Genomic DNA, 6,775 nt, shown 5'->3' with positions numbered 1-6,775 from the left:
GGCCGGTAACCCGAGTGTTCAGTGTTTTGCCGATGTGCCACAACTCCTCCAGCAGCTTCCCCTCTTGCTGCTCGGCGGCGGCTGCCGGGGACAGCCCCGTTCCCGGCCACACGCAGCCCGGACGCCCCCTGAGCGTATGGATGACGGCGGTTCTTCGGAGGGGATCTCTTGTTCTTCTTCTTCTTCTGCTCTCTCGCCCGCTACCTCCCCTGATCTGGTTCTCAAGGTAAGGTTCTGGGGCCAGTGGGTCCCTCCTCTGCCCGTCTGCTGTTATTATTATCTTATTAGTATTCCAGGAGCGTAACCTGGAGGTGAAATGTCTTGTTGCTTTGCGTTTGATTCAAGCCGAATGAACAGGCAAACATTGCAGGGTTCTCTTATTTCGATTAGAAAGGGGTTACAACGGTGAAGTACTTCAACCGCTGAACGTGTGGCGGCTTGCCCTCTGCGTATGTGGCTGCTGCTGTTGGAGCAGGCATGGAGGTGCTGTGCATCAGAGAAGAAGTGTTTGATTCATCAATATGAATGAATTACACAGGGATCGTCTCTGCTGCTATCGCTGGGAGATATCCATGTATGTAAACGGGACCAAGTCACCTGCGTCAACCGTCACGTTGATCCTCCCACACACAGGAATTCCACCGACACACACTGAATTGCTTTGGTTAAACAAACGGCCCTGGGCGCAGACCACTGATAGTTGGATATGGTGAATATGCATGAGGGAGGACCAGATGTATGGACCGGTGGTGCCGGGGGAATGGGTGTAGCGTGTACAGTGGACTGTGTACCGTTGAACACTCAGGGAGATGAGACTGGGTTACAGACTTAACTCCACTAATGAGAACTGAGAAGAGGGTAGCGTATCACATCAGTCAATCTGTCGTTCTATCTGTGTGTCCGTCTGTCTCATTTTGTATCTATTTTGTCTATCCGGCTGTCTATCTATCCATCTATCTATCGGTCTATCTATCAAGCAGTGTATCCATCCGTCTATCCAGCTATATGTCTGTCCATATATCTGTCTAGCTGTCTGTGTGCCTGCCTATCTGTCTGCCTGTATGTCTGTCTGCAAGCATGCCCATCTTCCTGCCCCCATGTCTGTCTGCCAATCACACTGTAAATATATATGCACATGGGAAAGCAGGAGACGTGTGGAATCCTGGTGTATAATAATTCACCACCCTTCACTCACTGCTCTACAGACTCAGACATACTCGACATGGGGCTGATTCAGTGGCCAGGTTCACTTGATGTGTAAACCTCTCTTCAAAACGCTATGGACGCAGTCGTGGCTCTGGTACATTAGGATCAGAAAGACCACTGTGTGAGCGTGCAACAACCCTATCCCCAGAGGGGAACCTTGCTGTTCAAAGCCTTCCCAACACCACAAAAGAATCCAGCCTGCTTTCATGTTAAAGAGAAACCTATGGTATAGCCTGGGAGCCTGTGGTGTTAAAGAAATTAGAATAGTAATTATGATAATAATAAAGAAACAAATGGCCTCCTCCGTCATAGCTCCTCCGGACCTTCTCGCCTTGGGGCTATCTCACAGCCAGGGCTCCCTGGCAGCAGAGGCAGGGGACAGGGAGATCGCTGCGAGAAAAAAAAGCCCAAACAGAGAGAGAGGTGCTCAGTGATAAATCTTTTAAACCATGTCATAAAGCAGACTTTCACAGCTGTAGCCAGCAGCCCAGTCCAGCAGATATACACGGGAGCTTTTCTCACCTCTCCAGAGGAGAGCTGAGCTTAGACACTCGTGTGTGTGTGTGTGTGTGTGTGTGTGTGTGTGTGTGTGTGTGTGTGTGTGTTGGAAGGGGGTGTGGGTGAGGGTTTGTGTATGTGTGTGTGGGAAGTGGGGTGCATGTGTATGTTTCCTTTGTAGTGTGTAGTGAATGTGTGTGTATGTGTGTGTTTCTTTGTACATAGGTGCATGATGGGTGAATGTTTCCTGTGTATGTAGTGTGGGTGCGGGTGTGTGGGGGGGATGCATGTGTGTGTGTTGTGTTTGCGTGTGTGTGTGCGTTTGAGCATTTGTGGGCGTGCAATGACATAGACGCGTCATCATTCAGTTGGACAGGGGAAGAATGTGAAATACACTTCGGATCAGCAGTGTATACCGCACCTTGAGAAAGAGTCAACGCCCGCACCACGTTCAAATATTGATAAAAATACTAAAATATTGATACCACTGAAACAACAAGGACGGCTTTTAGGTGAAAAGTCAGAGAAAAAAGAGCACATAAACAAACACAGCCATATCAGCCTCCATATGACACAAACACTTGAACACACAGGGAGGGTGTGGAGTTATGCATTGATAATGAATTAAGTGCTAAATGCCACTGGGTAAATTTCAGGTCTGATAATTAATGGTACTCACATGCATATATAATGTATATGTACTTTACACCTGTTGGGTATGCAGTAGTTGTGGTTCAGATAAGACGTTGGGGGCAGACATTTTATAGTGGCACGAGAGGAAATCAGATTACTACGGCATTTTAAGATGATCAGGTAATCATAATTAATCATATTAAACATAATTGACATTGTAATGTACAAGCAGGCATTATGCTGTAGTCAATCTAAAACACATGCTCACTTAATATTGACTCATGTATGTGTGTGTGTGTGTGTGTGTGTGTGTGTGTGTGTGTGTGTGTGTGTGTGTGTTTGCATGTGTGTGTGTGTGTGTGTGTGTGTGTGTGTGTGTGTGTGTGTGTGTGTGTGTGTGTGTGTGTGTGTGCGTGCATGCATGCGTTAGTGTGTGGAGCGATGCATGTACACATCTGTCTATGTACATCGGCGTGTGTGTCAAGGTCAGTCTTTATCGACGGCCGTCTCTGTGTCCACAGGTGGGTGTGGATGAGATCACAGAGATCCCATGACCTCATCTTTAACGAGAGGAGGCACACTTTCCTTTCCAACGCACACCTCAATCGATCGCACACGCACATGCACACACGCGCACACACACACACACACGACCCTCTGTCGCACACTGTTATGTGCGTGCTAATGGATGGCGGGAATGCGTGACGCGGGTCGGTTCTCGTTAAGCTGTTTGTGTTTTCCCTCCGGAGCGAACAGAGCCGGGACGTAATGAGTCAGCATGTTTCCGTCCGCGGCTCTATGCGAGCACAGCTAGTCATTGCTAGCACTCCCCGTGATCACATCCTGTTCTTAACGTCTTCGTCCCGTCCTAGGACAGCGGGTGTGGAAGGCAGTCCATCACCTTTCGGCGGCGGGGGGGGGGGGGGCGTTGTTGTCTCCTCCACGTGCGTACATACACAGGGGTTTGCTTGTTATTTTATTATTCTTTTAGCGACGGGAACACCAGCCGGGCCATTGGAAGGGACAGCTCGGCCTGCCCCGGCTATACATCAGGAGATTTAAGAGGATTACTTTAGCAATTTTAGAGTCGATGCATTATTCATAATCCTCCGGGTGGATGAGGTCCAGAGAGAGGGAAGAGACCCCAGGTCATTAGCTGGATATATGATTCAATGTGAGAGGAGGAGAAGTAGGAGGAGGAGGAGGAGGAGGAGGAGGGGGGGGGGAGGAGGAGACAATGGCGGTTTGAGGAGGAGAAGGCGATGATGGTGCAGGAGGAGGAGATGTAGGATCACTAGGCAAAGGAATGAGATGATTTAAAATGGGACTTTTGAGCTCAATAACCAGAATATGACAGTATGACAGACCAATCTCTGCCTCTACCTGTCTCTCACTTCCTCTTGTTCTCCCCCTATTGCCCTTTCCCTCACGCTCTCCCTAGTTTCCTCACGCTCCGACCCTCCGTCACTGTCTCTCTTTCCCTCACCCTCAATCTCTCCTGGCCTCAATCGCTTACTCTCTTCTTACTCATCCTCCCTCTCTCTCTCTCTGGGCCTCTCTGGGCCTCTCTGGCTCACTTTCTCTCTCTCTCTCTCTCTCTCTCTCTCTCTCTCTCTCTCTCTCACTCTCTCCCCCTCAACTTACTCTCTCACCATCTCTTTCTTTCTCTCTCTTGTCTGTATTTATCTCTGTATTTGTCTCTTTTACTAACCCTCGTCTGACTCCCGTTGCCTCTCTATCTCTCTCTCATTGTCTCTCCCTCTGTCATAGTCTCTCTCTCTCTCACTCTCTCTCTCTTTCTCTGTCTCTCTCTCTCTCTCATTGTCTCTCTCGCTCCTTCATTATTCCTCCTCTTCGCTCTCATTACGGCTGCCCCTCGTTTGTCCGCCAGCGGTAACGAGTAATCAAAGACCTTTTCCCGGCGTCTCCGCGTGAATCCTAATTCGGTTCTGCTCAACATGCGCTGAGAGCCAAGTCAACCGCACGAAAGAGCCGCCGGAGCGTTTATAACACGAGACTTCCTCTGGTTTTTCCGTTTTTCTAAGGTGTGAAATAAACACCGGATCCCCCCCGCCTGGAAGCCGCCGGGAGGGAAATCCATTTCCGGAGCCAAAGAATTTCTTAAAGTGAAGCAAAAATGAAACCCCGAATTTAATGCTGTAATCAGAGATAATGCTAAGCTGTTCCGCCGTACCACAGCCACCCACCCACCAGCTAGCCCAGAGAGAGCCACCGCCAGAACAACAACAGTTGTAGGGGTTGAGTCACGGAGGAACGCATGACGCTGCAGACTGTGTTGAACCGTTGGCTCGTTCACGTCTACCACCGCCGGTTGATTTAGTCAGGGTGGCCACGAGCAGGCAACACCAGAGCTCTTTCTTTCTCTCTCTCTTTCCTTCCTTCTCTCTTTGGATCATCCCTCTTTGTTTTTCTCTCTCTGTGTTTTGCTTGCTTGCCATGGCCCGCCTGCTCTCCTTCCAGTGATGATAAGGGGAGCAAGAGGAGAGAGGAGAGACTGGAGGAGAGACACAGTGCAGGAGGAGATGAGAGAGTGGAGGGGAGAGGAGAGAATGGAGGAGAGGCGAGGAGAGAGGAGAGACTGGAGATGAGAGCGAAAGTGGCGGAGAGAGCAGAGAATGGAGGAGAGAGAGGCGAGCGTGGAGAGAGAGGAGGCAGTGGAGGAGAGAGAGGAGGCAGTGGAGAAGAGAAAGAGGAGACAGTGGAGAAGAGAGAGAGGAGAGCGCGGAGAGAGAGGAGAGCGCAGAGAGAGAGGAGAGCGTGGAGAGAGACGAGAGCGTGGAGAGAGAGGAGACGGTGGAGAGAGAGAGGAGAGAGTGGAGAGAGAGGAGAGCGTGGAGGAGAGAGAGGAGAGCGTGGAGAAGAAGATAGAGAAGATACAGGAGGGAGGGGTGCAGAGAAGTGAGAGAGGAAAGTGGAGAAGAGAGTGGAGAGATGAAAGATAGGGGAGAGAAGATAGAGGAGAAGAGAGTGGAAGGAGAAAGTGGGAGAGCGAAGGGAAGAGCAGAGAGAATTTATTCCTTGCCATCGTCACCCTGAGCTATGGGGAGGTCACAGCCGACGCTCTGCCAGTTTAAAGTGATGGCAAGAGTCCAAACGCATGCAACCTTACCCCTATTTCATTATCAGTCCTTGTGTGTCCCTGTGTATTTGTGTGTTTCTTTTGGTTTGTGTGTGTGTGTGTGTGTGTGTGTGTGTGTGTGTGTGTGTGTGTGTGTGTGTGAGTGAGTGAGTGACTGTGTTTGTGTGCACAACCATACACATATTCTGTCTCTTAATGCACAAACACAAGATAGATATGTATGTATTTATAGACATGCACTAGTGTGTACGATGTTACTGTGTCCACACACAAACACATACAGAAGTACACATACATCCACACACAGAAAAACACATACATACACATAAGTGCAATAAAAGCATGTGTCAGTGGTTGCATTTTCCATACTTCTGAAAGTGTATGCAAGTAATGTATGCAAGTAATGTATGCAAGTTTTTTATAGCATGTGATGAGCGTTATGCTCGAGGGATTCTTAAATCTAGCCATGGTAATTAGTATTGCATCATCTTCATTAAACAATTTTTCAAGCGTGTTTCTCAAATCTTATGTATTTTAATGTGCCTTTTGCAAATTATGTTTGAGTAACTCCTTAGTCAGCATTTGAGCAAGTTTGGTTGCATAAACCTAAGACTGTATAAAGTAAAATTTATGTTTATCTTACAAACCGGTTTTATTGCCTTGCACCTTGTGTTTCCTTCCTGTTGTTTTAAACAGGAGATGGAAGTGCCTGTCAAATATATTTTTAAAAATACATTTCCTCGCAGCCAGGCAATCTCATTCATGGATTGGTCTCAAAATTGATTAGTCTCAAAAAGATTAAACATCTAACACATTCAGGGAAGCTGCCATGTCTGGCCTTTCTTTGTGTCATAACAAATGAGTCAGACTTATGGGTGGTCTTGTCATATGAACATTATGAAGCATGACTAATGTATCTTTTCAACAATATCAGACACTATTTAATTTCCTTCCATGGCATTGTATATGACATGGTCTAGCTAGGAAATCTAGTCTAAATCTCATTTCATTTTGAATCCAATATTTCCCATTAGGGTTATATGAATATGAATCCTCATTTGAAAGCATTTCTGCCATTATGGGCATTTTTCTTTTTTGCAGCGCCATTGGTTTTTTATCAAAGATACATGAGACTATTCATAGCATATAGTGCATTTGTTAGGATAGAGTTGTGGTTAGGGAGTTAGGGAACTCCCAGCTGAAATGCCCTGGGTTCAATCAATAATGTCTACCGTCTAATCTTGAGCAAGATTCTTCAAAAATATACATGAATACAGTTTGTTTCATGTGATCATTAGCTGTGCATAGGCTTAAAAGGGGTCACTTTTTTGACATTGT

This window comes from Micromesistius poutassou (assembly GCF_964030765.1).
Source record: "Micromesistius poutassou genome assembly, chromosome: 7".
In the NCBI taxonomy this organism is placed as follows: domain Eukaryota; kingdom Metazoa; phylum Chordata; class Actinopteri; order Gadiformes; family Gadidae; genus Micromesistius; species Micromesistius poutassou.
The sequence above is the reverse complement of the archived record's forward strand: the minus strand, read 5'-3'. Positions refer to the sequence as shown.